The sequence below is a fragment of the Balaenoptera borealis genome (genome assembly GCF_965194805.1).
Source record: "Balaenoptera borealis genome assembly, chromosome: 20".
NCBI lineage: Eukaryota > Metazoa > Chordata > Mammalia > Artiodactyla > Balaenopteridae > Balaenoptera > Balaenoptera borealis.
In genome coordinates, this window is record NC_138879.1 from 30,802,393 (window position 1) to 30,825,063 (window position 22,671).

The following is a 22,671-nucleotide window of genomic DNA, read 5'->3' on the forward strand; positions in this document are numbered from 1 at the left end:
ACAAGTGTATCAAGAATCAACTGTAAGAAATTACACTGAACTATTAGCAATACTTGTATTGGGCAATGAAATGTGAAGTTTTTCCTAATTTTTATTATTATCTATTTCTCAAATATCCTTGAAATGTGCACAACTTTAATATTCAAAAAATAAACTAAACTTCATTTAAAAAGAAGAGTTAAGAAGAATGTGGCAATTCATCATCAGAGCTTAGAGCGTTCAAGTATTATCTGTTGTAGTCTTCCCAAGATCATTCTCCAGTAAATTTTACTTACTTTTTTTTTTAACAAACATAAAAGTAAGCTATTTGATTCTGTTATAGATTTTATAGTTTCATTAAGTTAGAAACAAATTAGCTGGCAATTTGTTTTGGGAACATGTAATAGCTGCCTTATTGGTAGATAACTTATTAAAGTACATCTCCCAACAAATTAAAAACATATACCTCTCCTTATTTGTTAGAATTTCAAACATATACAGAGACTTCATCTTATCCAAATAGACAAAGCAAAGGAAAACTTAAATTACATATGTTTTTCACTTGAGGCTACTCTTTGTTTGAACTTTCCATAATTTTTGAGTTATATGAGATTATATTGAGCATTTTCTTGTTAAAAATTGAGGAAATCATGTAATTTTGATATTTCTCTGCAGAAAATATCTCACCAACATTAGCAGTCAACTGTTATGAAATCTTTCATTTAAAAACCTAAACAAGCTTTGCAAATTTGTTTCATCACAACAAACTCAGAGTGCTCTTATTTAATCAGCTACTCCTCTCTGATTAAATCGTTTATGGTCCAATTGCCCCTAGATGATCCAACACAAAGCAAATTTGAAAAGAAGAAAATAATATATTGGAATCAAATAGTAAAGTCCAAAGCCTTTGTCTTGCAAATAAAAATAAAATAGAAAAATCTTTATTAAAATCTTAGAATTATGAAAACCTATTTCTTTATTTAGCAGTACATCCCACATGTGTTTTACTTGATACTACTTTGAATAAATATAATAATCACAGTAACAACGACCACTTACTGAGCATTCAGTATGTCCCAATATCCCAATATCTATGCTATTACATTGACAATTTTTTAAAAAATTAATTATTCCGTTCAATTTTAAAGAAAATTTTTTGAAGCACAACATATATACAGAAAAAAAATATCATAAGTGAAGAGCTCATTATTTTTCACAAAATATACACTCTCTAACAATCACCAATATTAAGAAATAGAGCATTAGTAACACCCTTGAAGCAAACTGATGCTCTCTCCCAGTCATTAACTCCTCTGCTTTAGTAACTATCCTTCTGATTTCTATCACTATAGATAGGTTTATATTGCATGTAATTGTGTGACTGAATTTTTTTATTCAACATTATGTATAAGAAAGTCATCCACCCTTTTGTGTTTAGGCATAATTTTCAATTCTTATTGTTTCTAGTATTTCACTGGATAAATATAACATAGGTTATTTATCTACTTTTCTAATGTTGAACATTCAAGTGACTCTAGATTTTTGACTTAAACAAATAGCATTGCTATGAACATTCATGTATGTTTATGTAATTTATTCATGTAGTTTAGTAAGTGCTGCTCAAAAGATTTCAAAAGTGGCTGTGCCAATTTACACATCCACCAATGATGGAACACCAACCTTTAGTACTGTTTATCTTTTCATGTCAAAGGTTAAAAATTTTATCCTTTTTTTGAGACATGCTTATTGGAGTTTTTAACAATGTTTCTACTTACATATGTGTATATGTATATATATATAAACATATATGTATATATATTATGACTTCCTATTCTTTAAATGTTTCTGCTTACATATATTTTTTTTCCTATGGCTTTCTATTCTTTAAATGTTATATTTTAACAAATATGAAATTTTAAATAAAAGTAGTTACATTTTTCATATTTTGGTTTTATGGTTCTGAATTATGTCCTGATAAAGACATCTTAACCTATTCTAAGATTTTTTTTTTTTTCTATAGAAGCAAGAAACTATTAAAACTTCTGTTTAGGCTTTCAGCCTTTTTCTTTACCTCCCACATTGCACCATACCCTATGGCAAATTCTTCAGTGGGCAGACTCAAGTGCCTGGCTCACTTCTCTGTATCTCACTTCAAGTCTTGTCTGCCTTGAAAGTCCCAAATTCCATTTTTTACCTTCCCAATCCTGTAAAATGTTCAAAAGTTCTGTTTTTTTTTCTGCCTGTCTTTTTAGTCTTATGCCACTGTAATTCAGTGAAAGCTCCAAGAGGAAAAACAGCATGCAGATTCAGGGCTCTTCTCCGTGAATTTCTTTCTCTCTGAGATCTTGGCTCCTCCATCTCTGGCTCCTTCAGCAGCTTTCCAATACCTTCAAAAAGATACATTTTTATTCAGTTTTTCTAGTTACTCTTAGTGAGAGTATTGGTCTGCTACAAGTTGTTCCATCATAGTCCTATTTCAATTAATTTTTACCAGACCCAAATGGGGTAAGTTCTATTGCAGACATTTAAAAGATAAGTGAACTCAGATATAGTAATATAATAGAACAATGGTCACAAAGTCAATGAACAGCAGATTTGGATCTCAAATTCAAGTCTATCTGATTTTAAAAGTATTGCTATTAATACTGTACCTTTTATCATCATAATTTAGTGTTTCCAGTTATTCTACATTTATACTAGATTTTCGAGTAGTCTATAATAAATAGTCCACACTTTAAAAGGCTGAGTTAATAAAAATTTTTTAAAAGTAAAAATAAAACCTCTGTTTTTAAAGTGAGTCAAAACAAACAAACAACAACAACAACAAAACAGGTGATGCACTTCCTTGCCTATCATGGGCTTCACCTACATCAGCGTTTCTTCACTGGACACTCTTGAGAGTGGGTGGATAATTATTTATTGAGAAACAGCTAGCCTGTGTGCTGGAGGATGTTTAACAGCATCCCAGGCCTCTACACACTAGATGCCAGCAATATCACCCAGGTGTTACAAACAACTATGTCTCCAGACAATGCCAACTGTCCCCTGTGAGATAAAATCACCATCAATTGAGAACTATTGACCTCTAGTAAAAGGTAATTTTGAATAGGGTATGTCGCTCACTTCAAACTCATAGTATTTTCCTTCTTTGTTGGTTGAAACTGTAAAGTACAACTTAATTTTTTTTTCAAACTCCCACTAACTCTGGAGGACCATAAAACTTAAATTCATTAGGATACACGCAGTGGGATCTGCACACTCAGAAATATGACAAAATAGTTGAGAAACAGTGGAAAATGTCTTTCTGGTTGTATCCTTCTCTGAATAGAAATCTGTAAAATAATAAATAAGCTGCCAAGCTTGGCATAGCTTAGCCTTGTCTTTCATAATTCCCCAAGGTGTGCTTACAAGAAAAGAGTTTAATTCCTATTGAATTTTTATCCAAATTTAGTAAAAAGCAATACAAATCTTTCTCTAGCCCTTTGCTATTCCCCTACCTACCACATCATCACTCTTTTTCTTCCCAGAATAAGGAGTTTAGCTTTCTGTTTTCAATAGGGTTGGAAACTGACACTTACGCTGAAATTATGAAAAATGTGCTCTGAATTTATTTCAACAAAGCAGCACTACTTGAGATCCTGACATGTGCAGAACATTTCAACTTGGAATCAGGTCAACTGCCAAATAATTCCATGCATCTCCTTCAGGGTAACAACATTTGCTTATTCATCTTTTTGTTTCTAACCCTAATACAGTGCCTGACATTAGTGAAACTAATACTAGTGAATATCTGCCAAGTACTTTAATGACTAAAATGAATATATAAACATGTAAATATTCAAAGAACATATTATCCACATTGATTTATAGGAAAAATCATATATGAATTCACACACACACACACACTCAAGACACTGTGATGTGACTTCTTTTAAGGAAGAACTTATTGCCCTAAGTATAGCTCATTGCATTATTTGAGGCAGCCAGTGAACAGTATTTTGAATTTCCACTGTATAATAATAACACCATGTCACTTATTTTTATATCCTCCAATAGATAATCACTTGTAATTTAAAAAATATTTTCAGAACATAAGGGCAGAAAACTGTCCTGATAAACCTAGACATATTGGGGTGTGAGAGATAAAGAAGTAATGCTGAAAATTGTTATAGATAGCTCACTTTAGTTGAAAGACCAAAGAAAAAAGCTATACTCTGTAATAAGCATACAAGGTCAAACTTACCTATCTCAAATAAAAGAATGAATAGGCATATCCCTTATGCTATACACTGCAATGAGCATCACTAATGAAGATTTGCTTTTGAATCAATGGAGAAAACAGGAGTTCATGGACAAATGTATATATTTTGACTATTACAATACGTGCTTTTTTTTTCTTTTTAAAATCGGTAATATGCTTTTTCTGTCAATATAATTATTAAGCAAAATTGCTAAAATCCACAAAATGAAGCAAAATAATATGCAAAAAGTTACTATATACAAAATACTATTCATAAATATCAATAACTCTTGGATAATATTAGTCTGTTCAGGTTGCTATAGAAGAATATCACAGACTGGGAGGCTTAAAACAACAGAAATGTATTTCTCGTAGCTCTGAAGGTTAGAGGTTCAAGATCAGGCTGCCAGCATAATTCAGTTCTGGTCAGAACCTTCTTTCAGGTTGCGGGTGGCTGTTTTGTTGTATCTTCAAATGGCAGAGAGAAAAGAGAAGCAAGATTTTTCTTGGGATTCTTATAAAGGCAATAATATTGTTCATGAGGGTTAATGTTAGCACTCTTTAGACCTCAGCTCATCCTAATTATCTTCCAAAGCCCTGACCTCATGATACTATTACATTGGGTGAAGAGTTTCAACACGTGAATTTGGGGGGGACACAAACATTTAGTCCATATCATGGGTGTTATTGGGTTTGGGCTCAGCCGTACTCTACTGATTACCATCTCATTACGTATATTTGCATTTTCGTGCCTTTGCCTGTACTGTTTCCCTTCCTGGAAACATGTTAAACCCTTCTTAAAGATATATTTTTTAGAAGATTCAATCATGATTAAATGTACCTTCTCTTTGTCAACTACAAATTGGTACTTGCCATTGGCACTTGCCATCTACCTCTACAAGGAGTAAATCATGTGCTGCTGCAGCTGCTGACTTTCAACACCCCCTGAAAGGAGTTCAGGAGGAGAGCAGAAATGAGGCACTCTGTGCTCTGGAAAAAACTGGCAGAACAGGTCTTCAGATAGTTAGATATTTTCAGGAGCTGACTTTATGAGCCCAATTCTTGTATCTCCTCATATGTAGAAAAACACTAAGATCCTTCAATGGTGATGACTGCTCCTCGTGACTAGCAGAAACCTTCTGGAAAAATATATGTGCTCGATTGCATGTACTCCCCCTTCACCAAAATCACATATATAATGACCTTCCCCCCTCCCTCTTTGGAGCAGTTTCTCAGAGCTATCTGAGGTGTTGTCTTCCAGGCTGCAGTCCTCATTTTTCCCCAAATAAAAGTTAACTTACAACTCTCACGTTGTGCATTTTTTAAAGTCAATATCTTGATAAATTTTTTGAGTCATCATTTTGAATTCTTTCCAGATTCCTTCCTATGAACTCCCACTGAGTTCTCTTCAGAAATTTAACATGGCACCCATCATACTGACTTTTAGTTGATAGTTTATTTGCCTACCTCTCCAAATTGTCTACAGATATAATTGTCCATGAGTAATAATCTATGGCTACCATCAGGGCAGGATTCACCTTGATCCTATTATATATTAAGGGCTTCACCAATAAATAGATGAAGAAAGAAGAAAGAACAGAAGGAAGGAAAAAAAAAAAAAAAAGCATGAAACAGTAATTGCTCAGTATATGTGCACAGGCTAATCATGGTGCCCCACCAAAAATCAGTGCAACATACCTCAGAGGTCCTTTGGTTTATATAAACAAAGACAGGTTACCCTAAATAAAAGTTTAACTTTAATAATGTTAACTATTGTGAGAAAAAAGTAAAATATTACTTGTGGGAGGTTTTCCTCCCTTCGTCCTCTTCATACATTTTTTTCCCTTTACATTTCATACACATCTTAAAAGGAATAAACTAAATTAAATATATAAATATAATGCAATGCTTTATAAACAAACAAAATCCAAGCCATATCATGTTAGCAAATTCTCAACCTGGCAGATTCTCTAATAAACCTCTAGAACAGAAATTTAGCTCTCAGCTTTAAAACAAGATTTTGCCTAAAATATATCATTCATGCATCATTGCTCAACCAATATCAGAACTGACTCATTAAATCCTCCAGTTAAGGGGTGTTTGCACCTAGATATCTAAAAAGGTAATTTGGCTGGTTGTGCAGTAAATATTTAGCTGCACAGACCTAAAATTGCCAATATACTGACTTGGGCATTTGATGTCACTTCTAACATGCTTTCCAGTGCTAACATTTTGCAATGTAAGCTGAATTCTTAACTGCTTTATTCTTCCCTAATTTGAAGGTAGCTTTTGGGTTACACTGAACCTAACGATCTTTCCCAGACAAATTGGGGAATACTGGTGTGTTGAAATGCTAATGTTAACCAAAACTCTTTCCTGGTATTTAATAAGATTTTTGCCCCTGTAACCTGATTCACAGCTGATGAGAGTTTTAAGGGCTCATTTCCTCTGGAAGGGGCAGGTTTCTAGCTTGCTGTGGAGACAAACCATTGCAAAATAAATGGTACCAGGCAACATTTTTAACCAAACTATTGCTTCTTAGAGTAAGATGTTTACATTCATTTTTCTTCCCAAATTGTAGGATTTCTCTCCTTGAGGGAAGTTCAAAAGATATTCAAACTGTTCTTTTTTTTCAGATGCATTTCAAAATCAAAGGTTTTTCTCAATACCTTCAGAGATGGGAAAAAAAGGGAGAGAGTAGAATAATACTTACCTTTGTGCATTTGGCCCTTCTGAGAATGAAACATCTCTATAACAGGCTGTAATAATTTATTCTTGTGTGGATGCTCACATAAATAATGATCATTTTTTTATGGGCCTTGAGACAGCAGAATTCATATTTATTAGACATATTTAATTCTGTATCTCACAAAGTGCTCACTCATAAGCATCCATAACGCACTGTCACATATAATGAAAACAAAAAGGCACCTGAATACAGGAAGTGCACATAGCATAGAACATTCTGTGAATTGCTCTTCTCTGTAAAACCCTGCAAAATGTTCTCTTTTTATTAGAGATATAGTTTTAGCTAGCTCAGTTCTGTCAACTCAGAAGGAGGTTTGTGATCTCTTATTTTTTAGTGTCTCCACCATAATTAAATAATGATGACATAAGATATATTCAAACTAAACTAAAATTATTCTCATTTGGCAGAAGATCATCTTAATAAAATAACATGTTTAAATACTTTTAGTGTGAGGATGCACTAAATACTCATAGAAAAAAATTGATGTTTTCTCCACAGATGAACTCTGAATCTATTATTCATTACTGCTTTAAATAAATGCCATATGCACACTTAGGAAAATAACATTCAACATCAATGACAAGATATAGTATAGCCCAAAAGGGGATTTGTGAGCTTTCATATCACGGGATGCCTTATTTCCAGATCGTAAACTTGACTAAGTTTCATGTCCCAGGAATTGCAAATCTGTTGCTAATGATTCATCTTAAGAAATGTCTGTTGCTTTATATAACTTGAACTGACATGAAACAAACTGTAAAGTATATACAGTAAGCTCTCACAGCCACTTCTAGATCTCCCTCACTAGGCAATTGGAGTTAACTCTTCATTTTAATAGCCAAAGTGCAAATACTTTAGAATATTTTTTTTTCAACCAAGGTACATAGCAGGAAAAAAACAACTAACATAATTCTGAGTCGTTGGTAAACTTAAGTAATCTTGTACTAAGAAAAGTTTTATGAGAAGTCACAGGCTCGACTTAAATTGAGAGAGAAGGGAAGTATGTGAAACCCAAAGACTTTTCAGTTTCAAAAGGCTTTTTCTTATATATAATCAAGAATCATAACTTCATTGGTACATAGTGAGTTTACAAAGTTATTCTTTGCTGCTGAAGATATTCCAGGGTGTGTATATATGTACACACATATATCTATGTATGTAGGCATGCATGAAATACTCTTTGTAGATTATGACTACAATTATTCACAACAAGTGCTTTGGATATCTTCCTTAAAATTCTAAAGCAATCAAAACAAAACTTTCGTTCCATGCAGACACATGTGCTCATATGTATGTGCATGTGTGTGCACGTGCACACACACTCACACACATTCTTGCTTGGTTGGATAGCATTTGTATATGTATTAAAGAATAAAGTTTCTGCATAGCACCTTTGTGACCACAGAAAATGACTGTTTTCTCTAATTCTTAGTATTCTAATGTGTAAAACAGGGCTAATGTACTAACCTCATAGAGCTGTCATGAGGATTGAAAGAAATAATGTTTGCAAAGTACTTAGTGCAATGCAAAGTAATTAGTATCTGAAATTGAATAAATGCTCAATAAATATTCAATATAATAAATATAAATGCATAAATGTAACTAAAGGTATTAAAATGTACTCTCTAACACCATGAAAATAATTTCATTATTGGCTTGAAATTTCACCTTTAAATGTGTATTTTTATTTTATTACCTTTTTTCATTTGTTCTTAGAAGATTTATTGAGCTCTTCTAGTTTTCCAGCATTCTGATAACACTAGGGATACAGTGGTTGTCAAAACAGATATAGTCCTTTCCATATTGAGCTTGCAAATGAGAATTACACAATAATTATGTAAATATATGACTGTAAATTGTGCTAATTGCCATAAAATTGATGAATGTGCTAAGAGAGTATTTAAGGTGAAGATCTATTCTAATCTGAGATACAGCCTCAAATACAGGACATCTCCTGCAATATTTGGGACATATACTAAAAAAAATCTGAAATATTTGTTTATTTGAAATAGTTGTTTCTTTGAAATTCAAATTTGACTGAACATCTGTATTTTATTTGCTAAATCTGGTGACCCTAATCTGAGGTTTAGGAGAGATTTCTCTAGAAGGAATTAACTATTGAGTCAGAAACTGAAGAATGAGTAAGCATTGACAAGATAAAGGGGATGCAGAATGACAAAGCTTTCCTAAGGCAGAAGAGAATGGCATTTGCAATTATCCTAAGGGAAGAGGGAGCATCAGTGCATTTTAAGAACTGACAGTGCAGTATAGCTGGAGTTCAAAGAGCAAAAGACAGATGGTATTTCATAGGGCAAAAAGAGAGAGGCAACTCCAAATAATAAGCAAGAATATTGATCCATACATGATTGATTGGAATACACTGAAAAGTTTTAGGCAGAAAAATAGCATCAGGTTATATTTTAGTCACAGGAACTTTTCCAATGTCACTTCTAATACATACCTCTTCTTGGTTGAGTTGCTCCCGGGTGCCCTAATTGATGAGATCAAGCCCCCACAAAAAGTCAAGGAAAAGGCACTATATAGGTGAACATAAAGATCCACTTAAAAAGGGCAAGCATGTTGAGGTGCTGCAATGGGGAGTATAAAAGTGCTGAGTTCCAGGGGTGAAAAAACTGCCTCAGGAGAGCATTAGGAACAACTCTGAGATTGCTGTGGATAAATATTTATGGTTATATTTAATTATTATTTTTTACCAGGATAATTGCCAGGTCAAAGATAATGTATGTTTGAAAGACTATTTAATACATAACAAATTCTAAGGTGGTTATATTTGATGTTAAAATGGTTTGAGAATTACATAAGGATGTTTTTCCCTATTTTAGTTTATGGAAGGCATTTTGTGTTACTGCTTAGTGTCCATTAACAACTAACATGATATATTAGAGAAAGGATGGATTTTCAAATCACAGTATCTTGGATTTGAATTCTGACTCCGCCAGGTTTTACCACCATGACCGCAGGAATTATTTAACCTACCTGTACTCAATGTTCATTATAACAGAATTATTCCCTCTCCCTCTACTGCCTAGCTCACTGGATCATGGGAAGCAGTCAGTGAACTATATATGAGTTTCTACCATATAATAAGAACACTATGCTAGTTACTCTTATGTTCACCAATAGATATTCTTCAGTGATTTTAAAAACATATTCATACATAAGTGTAAAAAACTGCCCAGATAAAATTGTCAGATGCTCTAAACATCTGGGGGTGTGGTGGATAGAAAAAAGGAGTAATGCTGGCATGGCTCACTTTATTTGAAAAACAAAAGAAAAAAAATCTCATAACATACAAAGACACAGTCATTCCATGTTCACCACACAAAGTTCTCAAACTTAACTACCAAGGAAAATATTTAGCAGGTATATCACTATGCTATACATCTGCATTGTGCATCCCTGAAGAATATTTGCTTTTGAATCAATGGAGAAAGCTGAAATTTATGGATAAATTTGTACTTTGTAACAGTACAAATAAACTCTATTCACCCCCCAATATAATATTTAAAGTCAATTTTCAGGTTTAAAGTATGATGTGTTGTTAAACATGCATTTTTATTTTTCTATCCCTTGTACATAGGCAATAAGAGGTAATCAGTAAATATCTGTTAAACCAACAAATGAGCTGATGGATGGCTGAGGTATTTTGTGAGTCAAAGCATATCAAACAAACAACTTTTAAATACTTAGAGCCAACATAACACGTAATACTTTTAATGTTCCCTAAGTGAACCCTTTGCTCAAACCAACAAGATTCAAAAGCTTTTAAAAAGAGAGTTCATGTAAAATGCCCAGTCCAGTTGTATATCATAAAGTAGATATCACTAAATTGTAGCTACTATAATTACTAATGAAAAAGACATAAACTCTAATTGCAACATGCATTTGCTTCAATTTAGTGTTTACCTAAAATTTTGAAAATCAGCTCCTATTTTGTATTCAGGTATTGGGACTTTCATTTTTAAAAAATAAATAATAAATTTAAAAAACACACATTAGAACTGAAATCCTGGTTATAAGTTTCCTGAATTGCAGGTGGGGTTTCGGGGAGGGATAAGGATTAGGGAATTAACATCTTACTCTCCTTTTTGTTACTGATCCCTCCTTTGGTTCTTTCCCTACTTGGGTATTTACTGCAACAGTAAAGTGAAATTATTTTTGGAGCAGCAGACAGAAAATTTATTCGTTGGCCAAGGAATGGAGAAAGGGAACTCATGCTCTGAAAGCACCTTCTCTCTGATTTCAAGTGGGGCAAGCTTTCTGTATAGAAAAAGGGTGAAGGAGGTTATAGGGGATGGGAGTCTTCTCTCATCCTGATTTGTGGGAACAGGTGGTGATTTCCTAGAATGAGGTCCATGCCTCCTTTCTGCCCTTTTATGGTCCTTTGGGCTTTAGGTCAAAAGCAGGTGGAACCAACATGGTGCTGTCAGATGGGAATTTTAACATTAAAATGAGATGATAATGAGGTGTAGAGCGACCTTTGTCCCAATTTTGATGTTCAGCCAGTTTATACCAGTTTCTTGTGGTTTAGCCCACTTATTCCTGTTCTGTAGACGTTAGAAGATACAGTAAGTTTTGGTTTTCTGCAAGTTTGCCCAGAGGGAGGTTTTTATTAGAAAGGTGTGGGGGTTGGGGGGTGCTTCCGTGGTTCTTTGCCTAAGGCAGATGTACATTTTTTTTTTTTGGAGTATAATTGCTTTACAATGGTGTGCTTTATAACAAAGTGAATCAGTTATACATATACATATGTTCCCGTATCTCTTCCCTCTTGCATCTCCCTCCCTCCCACCCTCCCTATCCCACCCCTCTAGGTGGTCACAAAGCACAGAGCTGATCTCCCTGTGCTATGCGGTTGCTTCCCACTAGCTATCTATTTTACGTTTGGTAGTGTATATATGTCCATGCCACTCTCTCACTTTGTCACATCTTACCCTTCCCCCTCCCCATATCCTCAAGTCCATTCTCTAGTAGGTCTGTGTCTTTATTCCCATCTTGCCACTAGGTTCTTCATGATCTTTTTTTTTTTTTCCCTTAGATTCCATATATATGTGTTAGCATATTGTATTTGTTTTTCTCTTTCTGACTTACTTCACTCTGTATGACAGACTCTAACTCCATCCACCTCACTACAAATAACTCAATTTCGTTTCTTTTTATGGCTGAGTAATATTCCATTGTATATATGTCCCACATCTTCTTTATCCATTCATCCGATGATGGATGCTTAGGTAGAGACAGTTTAGGCATGGGTTAGGGACCCTCGTGTTGCCCCCCTGGGTGACGCTTTTGGAGACAGTTCTATTTTAGTAGGGATCAGACATACTTTGACTCAGTCCAAATACACTAGTACATTTGTTGCTGGAGTATTTGATTTTCATTCTGGTGACACCAGAAGGAAAGAAGTTCTGAGAAAATTAAATAGCAAGTCCCATTAAAGAAATAAATGTTATGGTACCACCAGAAATTAAGAAGGAAAGACTCCTCTCTTAGAAGACTGCCAAAAGAGGTGTGGCATTTGTGATTTTGACCCTCTTCTAAATCAGTAAGAGGAATACCAGAGTAATTAGAATAGATGTACAATTACACTGACCATGTCAAGAATGATGATGATTTCCGAGTATTTTTAAGCCAGGAGCACAATCATGCATGTATCAGGGTCAGTCCTGAGCTTTGGGAATGACATGAGGAAAACCATACAGAGGTCCAAAGATGGTGAACTAGACTAGGAATGACTATGTCAATTACCATCAGGAGGACATGTGATCCACTGAGGAGTGTTCCAGGGGAAGTGTGGAATTTGAGGGCTAACAGTTTATTCAGTATTATACTTGCTGTGGTTCAGAGGTAGATTCTGATATTATTCTCATCCTCTTGACTTAACATCTATAGGTATCAAATGAAAAGTAAAAAGACATATTTTAAAATATATTTTATTCTTCTGAATCAGATTTCACACTTTTTATAATGTGAAGGGGGAATACAAGGATTATGACTTATGTGTCAATACAAACTTTCTAAATTTATACATTGATTGTTATCCTAAAGACCCTATCTATTGCTTCTGCTTTTCCCTTTAGATAACATAATACACTTAATATGCCATACATATAGTAAGTACTTAATAAATGTTAGTTCATTTTCCCTGGAAATATTTTATGTTCTTAATATTAACTTTGGTGAAAACATTTTAATTGAGTTTACTTTTACATATATGATTGTGTTAAATGAATACATCTAAATGGAACTAACAAAAAAGGAAGTAGGTAATTTCTCATTAACCAAACTTATGGAAACAAGAAAAAATCTGTTGGTAGAAGCACATTAATCAGAGATATCTTACCGGGATTAAATGAGACCAAGAAGACTTTCCTACGAAGTGATTCAACATTTCAAGTCTGTGTTCTTTTCAGTTCTGCAAAGCAGAGAAACAAAATGTAATCAATCAGTGATCTGAAATTAATGTAATGATTCAAACATTACATATTGACAAGTATCTAGTTGTGGATGTGCAGTGCCATGACATAGAAACTCATCTATAGACAAAAATGTTGTTGGGTGAAAGGGGGGTAACTAAATTAGTATGATCCAAATATATACAAACTTAAAATATGGATTATTTCAAACATATTACTAACAGAAGTGAGATTTCTAAAACACATACTCAATCATATCTTTTTGCTTAAAAACTCACTGACTACTTCTCACTGCTTCCAGTATAAAGTCTAGACTTTGTCATGGGGGATATAAACCAGTAATTGTCTAGTCTTGTTCTATTTAATTAAGCTCAGTCCTACCATTTCTCTTCGTTTTAAAATAAGCACTTCTTAAAATTCCTTTAGTTTATGGACCCTTCTGAGAATCTGATAAAACATATGGACCTGTTCCCCAAGGTGTGCCTACTTATCCAGATTTAGCTCTAGTGCCATACTTACAATGAAGACTTAACCAACTGCCACAGGCCAAATACATTCTCCTGACTTAATAAGTACATGTAGTATTGTATTAGACAAGAATATAATCAGACTTATAGTAGTTCACAAGACTGTGAGTTCTCAGAGTCAGGAATTTCATTTTATTTATCTTTAAATTTCAAGTTCCTAGCACAGAGTTTAGTACAGAATAGTAACGTAAAAATTGTTTGCTAAAACAAATAATGACTCCTGCTGGCTTTGCTTGTTATTTTAAAACAGTAGATTCTGAAAATAAATGAGGTGAATGAAGATAATAGATGAGTACTTGTGGTATGCAGATTCATGTTATTTTTTTTTAAGTTATTTTGAACAATGAACAAAAAATCATGAATACATCACACAAGCACATACACATGTGTCTGTCGTCTATTTATTATCTATCCATCTATCTCTATTTATAGTGATTTTTCCAAAAGTAAAAGGAAAATGCAAACATAGAAGATTAATATTACTTTAATCACATTCTTCTCTTTGGAGGCATTTAGTCTCATGAGAAAAGCATGACTACTGGTATCAGCAGGCACACACTTTTGGGCTCAGTCTCTTCTGTGTGATCTTAAATAAGTCTTTTAAATGATAGAGTTTTAGTCTATTTATTTATAAAATGTGGATGATGATGTTTAAGGAGATAATAGTAATAAAACCATCTTCCAAATATATATATGTGAATTATTTTGGTGATCAAAAGAGGCCATGCAAAATAATTTCAAACTTAAATCATTATACAAACAATAGCTATTGTTAAGTTACAGTGGTTATGAAACAATATACTGCTTAAGCTAAAAAATTGAAAAATAAAGAAAAATCCAAAACCTCAATGTCCTATATGTGGATAGATACAGATAACATTTTGAAAGATTATTGCTTAGGCAAATTTTGGTGAGAGGGTGTTAGTTCATATACAGTTCAATTCAGGATATTCCATGTATCCTTAACACAGAGCAAGGATGAAATAATTACTATTTTCCTTATTTTTAAAATTAGCTATCTAGGAAAACCCACAGTGAGTATGATAAGCTAAAAACTGAGCAACAGATAAGAGAATTTTAGAAATATCCAAGGATGTGTTTCTATGTGTTCAGTATATGTTAACATAGTTTGGATTAATTACTACAGCATCGGAATTAGTGATATGAGGTCACAAGGTACATACAACAACCCAATGAGGGACGTAGTATTATTCCCATTCTGTAGATGAGAAAAAGGAGGTTCAGCTAATTTGAGTGCTTACTGACTGCAACACAACTGTGGTGTAAAAGTACTGAGATTAAAGCTTAGATCTGCCTAACACTGAAAATTGTTCTCATTCTGCTCTGTCCATTCCATCTCAAAAATCTCATCCTACTAGAGTATAAACCTTGTTCTTTAACCCACTTATTCTCTTTTTATATAGGGAAATTAACTGGCCCTTATTAACAGACACTAGTGAGAGAAGAGTGGATTGGGGAAGAAAAAGTAGCATTTTCCAGAGTCACCTGCCTACTGGAAACCCAAAAGGGTTTGAGGTGTCAAAACCCAGCTTCCTCCCTGCAGCAGTGATAGGAATGGTCTGCTGCTGCTTAACAAGAAGGTGGAAAGTCCATCCTGATACCCTGGAGATATGAACACTGAGGGAAATGTTTCAGCAACCTGCAGGGGTTGTGTTATATTTGTCTTCTTGCCTGAGGAACTCACCAATTATGTGAACATGTCAATTGGTCTCCTTACCTTATTTTGACTAATACCTTTCAAGAAAATAAAAATGTCCAGTGTCTGTATGCAAAAATCATACAAGATGAAAATATGGAATGAATTTTGTTTTCTTGAGGAATCAGAGGCAAATTAAAATATTTCAAGAGTAGATAATTTTTTTAAAAATGACAGAGAAGAACAAAAAAAGAGAAATAGTCTATTCTTATAGAAGTAATACAGAAATTTAACATTGAAAATGTTTTCTCAGTTAATAAATTGCTAATTTAGAAAATCAGGATTAAAGCATATATTGTATAATGATATAAGCCATATACCTAAACACAGATGCACACACACATTGTATTATGAATATAGAGGCACAATACATACATGGACATAGGTATCTAGAAGGAAAGCCATTGACTGGTATCCATGGTTGTTTGGGTGTGACATTTCCTTCCCCACGAGCAAAAGTGTGCTTTCTCTATTTTCTACAGTGAAAATGGAATAGTTACTTGTAACATAAATATGTATCTCTTCCCATAGATTTTCTATGGAAAATCTGTAAGGATTATGAGGTTTATGGAAATGTATTTAGTGTATGAAAATACTTTTAATGATGTGTAAGAATGCCCTTTGTAGCAAGAGTTATATATAGTATTGGTTATATTGATACCTAGGTTAACCAGGGAGTATGCTTTTGTTCTGGAATGTTCTGTTTCATGTTTTGTTCTGGGATTACTTACCAAGAATTATAATATCTTTTTTTCTCTATTATGTATTTTACTTACTACAAATGGGTGGTAGACATTTTTCTTCTGCTTCCTCCACCTTGGAACATACAGCAGCTGAATATCTCTCCATGTTTGAAGACTCCTTCTACTTATAAGCTTTTGTGAGTGGAAGAGCCTGTATTAATTTCAGCCCCTTGCCACTAGGATATAGGCATGTGACCCATGTTTGGACAATCAAAAGTGTCTATCCTAGTAGGGATTTTGGTGGTAGATGGAAGCAACAACATAATGAGCTTGGAGGGGCAGCAGTGGCAGAACATGACAACAGAGTCAATTGTCCAGTGGAAGTGGTTGATGCAAGAATTATTATCTACCACTTGATAGGGATGGTAACTCTGCTATCACTCTACTGCTTTTGTGGCATGATTTTGGCTGTGGTTCTGACAGGTCTTCATTGCTCTGTCCATTTTCAAGTCTTAGTTCTGAAGCTTTCCTCTCAATTTGGTAATGTACCCACTATCCTTTTAATAGATTCATTTTATTATTAAATCAGCCAAAGTTGATTTATGTTGTTTGTACTTAAAAGTCTTGACTAATACAAAGTGTGAAGAAATCATTCTAGGGGAAAACAAGTAAAAGAACTTCCTGGAATGTATCCTTTATCATTTTGAAATTTGAGATAGAAATGTAAAGGTCTCAGAGCACAGGTGGTATTTTATGTCTTTTTCCAATTAAACGTTGTGTTTTGGAAAAGATAGGAGGAAATCGAATGTAGATACCTGAGCACACAGATGGTGTTGAAAAACTGAATTTGGTTTACTGGCCCATAGTTTATGATATTTTAGCAGCAGTTTTTGGCAAAGGGTTGCTACATTCCTCACCAGAGCTTGTAGGAATGTTTGCATGTCATTGCTCAAAAAATGTGAGGGATTTAAAGTTGATACTGAAGAATAAAATACCCTAGTCACATAACATTGTTTATCATTAAGAACAGTAGATGTTCATTCACAAAATATGCATTTAGTACTTTCTCTGTGTCAGGCACTATGTTGCTGTAAACAGAAAAAACATGAGCAATCTCTGCTCTTTGGTAATGTCTCCTTGATACTCTTTGTTACTCTTTATTATATCATAATATTTCAGTCATTTATTTATATCCCATCCATTTGTGAATTTCTTAGGGATGTGGGACTTCTATTTCTTTATGTTCCTAGCAAATAACACAATCTCTGATACATTATTGGCTTTCAAGGAATGTATACTGACAATAAATGGTGTTAAAAAAAAACCAAAACTTAACTGAGTAAATTTAAAAGATCTTATTGGCTGTATTAACAATACATGAATTGGGCAGTATTTCATTTAGCAAATAGAAAGGATCTCCAAAGAGCTGTACCAAATTAAAGACTTTCATAGGCAGAACTGCTGGGACAAAAACTACTAGCAAAGAGTGGGTTGTTTGTGGCAAGGTCACCTTCCTTTGGGGGACAACAGGGGTCTATCAGGCAGATTACCTCACTAGTTCTGACCAGGTAACTCCAGATTGACTGGTTAAGATTGCATTCCTGGAAGAGGTTGAAACAGTAGTTAAGTTAGGTATTGTCTTGATTTGGTGATGTGGGCACAAATGATTCCATTTTGGATCTGCTGTCTCTTTTTTAACAATAGAAAAAAAAAGTGACATTACCAATCAGTAGTCTGAGCAATCATGCTCAGTGAGTGAGTTTTAATAATCAGATAACTTGATTATCAGTGACATGAAGGAACACAGAAGGCAAGCTTATCAAATTCACAGATGTTGTGTAGGTGTGAGGAATACCTAAGACATATAATGACAATCAGAAATCTCAATATTTATCATCTAGTGTAACTCAAGAAAAGATTTGAAAGAATTTATTATAAAATATTTTCTCATGGTTCTTAACAAATAATCAACTGTCTAGGAAGAGGTTGGGGTAGGTCTGGCTTAAAAGCAGGTAATAGAATGAGGTAAATAAACAAATGAAATGTGGAGATTACACTGACAGCACACTTAGTGAGGGAACAGTGTAACAGGACTCCTCATAATGCCAGTTATGTCTGTGAGGCAGGGAGGCAGCCACCCCACTGCACTGCACAGGTCGGGCTCTGCATCAAAGACCCTTCTCAGCTGCTCTGAATTTGAAGGTCACTGGAAGAGCAGAGCACTTTCAGAAAAGCCTGATCTTCATGGTGAAAGATATGAAAACCACAATATACACTTTATAATATACAACCTGGGAAATGTAGTCTAGAAACAGCATAAGCATAGTGTAATTAACTCAAAAGCTGATGGATTGGAGCTCTAGTGTTCAACCCTCTTTCCGGATGAAGCATGAGGCAGATATTAGGAGCTGAGGAAGCAAATTAGTGGCTCAAAAAGCAGAAGAGAGAAGAGCAAGGATCAAAGGCAAGTGAATAGATAACCTGACTCATGGATTATTGCCAGAGGATTGTTTTTACCTCTTTTCTATGCTTTAAAGACTGGTGTGTACCACATTTATAGGGTAAGGACAAATACATATATAGAAGTAGGAGAGATAAGCTAAAGTGCTCATAAACATATCTAAAAAAGCATTTGTTTTTCCAGTAAACTTTTTATAAAATACCTGGTAATTTCCAGAAATGATTGGAATAAAACGAAGACATTGAATGTGGCAGGTGGGGGGAGAGGGGGTGCGAGCTAGGTCCAGTTTCTTGCACTGGAATTTTGAGTAGGAACTAATAATGTAAGGGAGGTCATAGAATAAAATCTTATTTGAGTGAATGTTTGTATAAAAGGAATTCTTAGGATCATTTCCAATTCAAAAACTCTCTGCCGTTTATACAACTTACAAAAGTGTCAGATTTTTTTTTTTTTAGTTAACATAAATCACAACTGTACTCAGAAACCTTTTGAAATGTTGCATTATAGAAATGTTTAAGTAAAACAGTTTTGCATATTCATGTTTATTTACATATGGAGGAAAACAAGAGTATTTTTTTTAACTTTTAAAAATCATTTCTTGTATTTAGAAGTAACCTAGTACAGAATCTGAGACTACCTGAATTAAATTCTGATTTTCAATATTTTCTAGCTCTGTGATCTTTAACAAGTTAGTTAACTTGTCTTTGCCTCAGTTTCCTTGTCTGACAAATCAAGATAATAATTGTACCCTGAATTGAATGAGATAATAAAAATTTAGAAAAATATGTCATGTGGTAAGCACATAAAATTTTGCTGAAATTTTTGTTTTAAATAAAATATTTACATGTCTGAGAAGTATATTTGATATAGTCGACGTACGTATGTTATGATGCACATTCATATATTCTCTCCATATATAACTCACTATAATGTTCAGTAGGGTTTTGTGTTTTGTTTTTTTTTAAATTTTCATGTTTTTTCTAATACTAAGAATGTATTTTAGATTTTAAGACTGATTCACCACTCTGACTTTTTACCTTCCAGATGTATTCCATTGATTACTGGTCACACTTAGGGATGTTACTTGTGGGTGGAATAGAGTTAATTGAATGGTCCAGAAAATAGTAAATCCACTGATTTATTTATAATTTTTTAGTCAGGGCTATTATAACAGTTCCAAATATATACACGTCCCCAAAGTATTTTCTTCTACATTTAAAAACAACATCCTAATATCCCCAAAATCCTGTCCATGACCCGTCCCAATCACTACCTCTCCAAATGTAGCAATTATTTTGATTTATATCACAATAGGTTAATTCTGGCTGTTTCTGACCTTTATAGATTTAAAGATGAAACAATTCTATATGAACTCTTTTGTGACTAGCTACTTTCACTCAATATTATGTTTGTTATATTCATCTATATCATCAGATCCTTATGTAGTTCATTCATTCAGATATATGTAGATATTCCTTGCATGATGCTGCTACATTTATTCATTCTAATATTGAAGGAAATTTAGATTGTTTTCAGTTAGAGCTATTTTTAATAATCCTGCTGTAATTATTTTTATACATGACTATTAATATATTTTCTGTTGACAATATTCCTAGTAATAAAAATTCTAAGTCATAGCATACATGTAAGATAGAAGAAATTTACACATACTCAGGTATGGGGAAACCATTCTGGCTTATACATAATTTAACTTAAACTTTATGGTAACTAAAACAGCCTCTTTGCAGCCTATCAAACACACATTGTACATATGCTTTAATCATTAAAGAAAAGAATGAATTTTAAAAATCAAAATGGAGTAACTGTGGTTCAGGCATCCAAAATGGAGCTGGGTGGCCATTGTGGATGTGATTTCAGACAAGTTCCTATGTCACTGAGATCTTGAATTTTCTGAACTGAATCAGACTCAAGGACACCACAAGTCATTCTCAAAAACAATATTTGCTAGAATCTGCCAGCTGCAACCTTATGGTCTCAAGTTCTCCCCTTATAACTAGGCAATAATTTTGGACCCCAAATAATCCTTGCTTAACAAGAACGCTTACTTCTTGCCAGCTCCAATTACAATTCTAAACAAACAACTTCTGTAGTTTTGTGGGTTTTGCCTTTATAAACCTCCCTCGTTTTGTAGTCTAACAGAACACAGTTCAACTGCTTGAATTTGTGACTCCCAGGCTATAGTCCTCAGTTTGGCTGAAATAAAATTCTTTTCTATTCCTTCTTTTTTTTTAAATTTAATTTTGTTTATTTTTTTATACAGCAGGTCCTTATTAGTCATCAATTTTATACACATCAGTGTATATATGTCAATCCCAATCGCCCAATTCATCACACCACCACCCCCACCCCCCTGTTGCTTTCCCCCCTTGGTGTCCATACATTTGTTATCTACATCTGTGTCTCAATTTCTGCCCGGCAAACTGGTTCATCTGTACCATTTTTCTAGGTTCCACATATATGCGTTAATATACGATATTTGTTTTTCTCTTTCTGACTTACTTCACTCTGTAGGACAGTCACTAGGTCCATCCACATCTCTGCAAATGACCCACTTTTGTTCCTTTTTATGGCTGAGTAATATTCCATTGTACATATATACCACATCTTCTTTATCCATTCGTCTATCGATGGGCATTTAGGTTCCTTCCATGACCTGGCTATTGTAAATAGTGCTGTAATGAACATTGGGGTGCATATGTCTTTTTGAATTGTGGTTTTCTCTGGGTATATGCCCAGTAGTGGGATTGCTGGATCATATGGTAATTCTATTTTTAGATTTTAAGGACCCTCCAAACTGTTTTCCATAGTGGCTGTATCAATTTACATTCCCACCAACAGTGCAAGAGGGTTCCCTTTTCTCCACACCCTCTCCAGCATTTGTTGTTTGATTTGCATTTCTCTAATAATTAGTGATGTTGAGCAGCTTTTAATGTGCTTCTTGGCCATCTGTATGTCTTCTTTGGAGAAATGTCTATTTAGGTTTTCTGCCCGTTTTTGGAATGGGTTGTCTATTTTTTAAATATTGAACTGCATGAGGTGTTTCTATATTTTGGAGATTAATCCTTTGTCGGGTGATGCGTTTGAAAATATTTTCTCCCATTCTGAGGGTTGTTTTTGTCTTGTTTATCATTTCCTTTTCTGTGCAAAAGCTTTGACGTTTCATTAGGTCCCATTTGTTTATATTTCCATTACTCTAGGAGGTGGATCAAAAAAGATCTGGCTGTGATTTATGTCAAAGAGTGTTCTTCCTATGTTTTCCTCTAAGAGCTTTATAGTGTCCGGTCTTATATTTAGGTCTCAAATCCATTTTGAGTTTATTTTTGTATATGGTGTTTGGAAGTGTTCTAATTTCATTCTTTTACATGTAGCTGTCCAGTTTTCCCGGCACCACTTATTGAAGAGACTGTCTTTTCTCCATTGTATATCCTTGCCTTCTTTGTCATACATTAGTTGACCATAGGTGCATGGGTTTATCTCTGGGCTTTCTATCTTGTTCCACTGATCTATGTTTCTGTTTTTGTGCAAGTACCATATTGTCTTGATGACTGTAGCTTTGTGGTATAGTCTGAAGTCAGGGAGTCTGATTCCTCCAGCTCCGTTTTTTTCCCTCAAGACTGCTTTGGCTATTCAGGGTCTTTTGTGTGTCCATACAAATTTTAAGATATTTTGTTCTAGTTCTGTAAAAAATGTCATTGGTAATTTGATAGGGATTGTCTTGAATTGGAAGATTGCTTTGGGTAGTATAGTCAATTTCACAATATTGATTCTTCCAATCCAAGAACATGGTTTATCTCTCCATCTGTTGGTAATATCTTTACTTTTTTCATCAGTGTCTTATAGTTTTCTGCACACCGGTCTTT

At 34.1% G+C, this 22,671-nt stretch overlaps 1 long non-coding RNA gene across 2 annotated transcripts in view; it reads left to right on the forward strand.

Annotated features, from left to right (window-relative positions):
* Positions 1 to 11,783: 11,783 nt before the first annotated feature.
* Positions 11,784 to 22,671, forward strand: part of LOC309618327 — a 299,754-nt gene continuing 288,866 nt past the window's right edge. For both annotated transcript variants that reach the window (XR_014238415.1, XR_014238416.1), the window contains exon 1: positions 11,784 to 18,084. This is a non-coding gene — a long non-coding RNA (uncharacterized lncRNA). The remainder of the gene's footprint in view (positions 18,085 to 22,671) is intronic.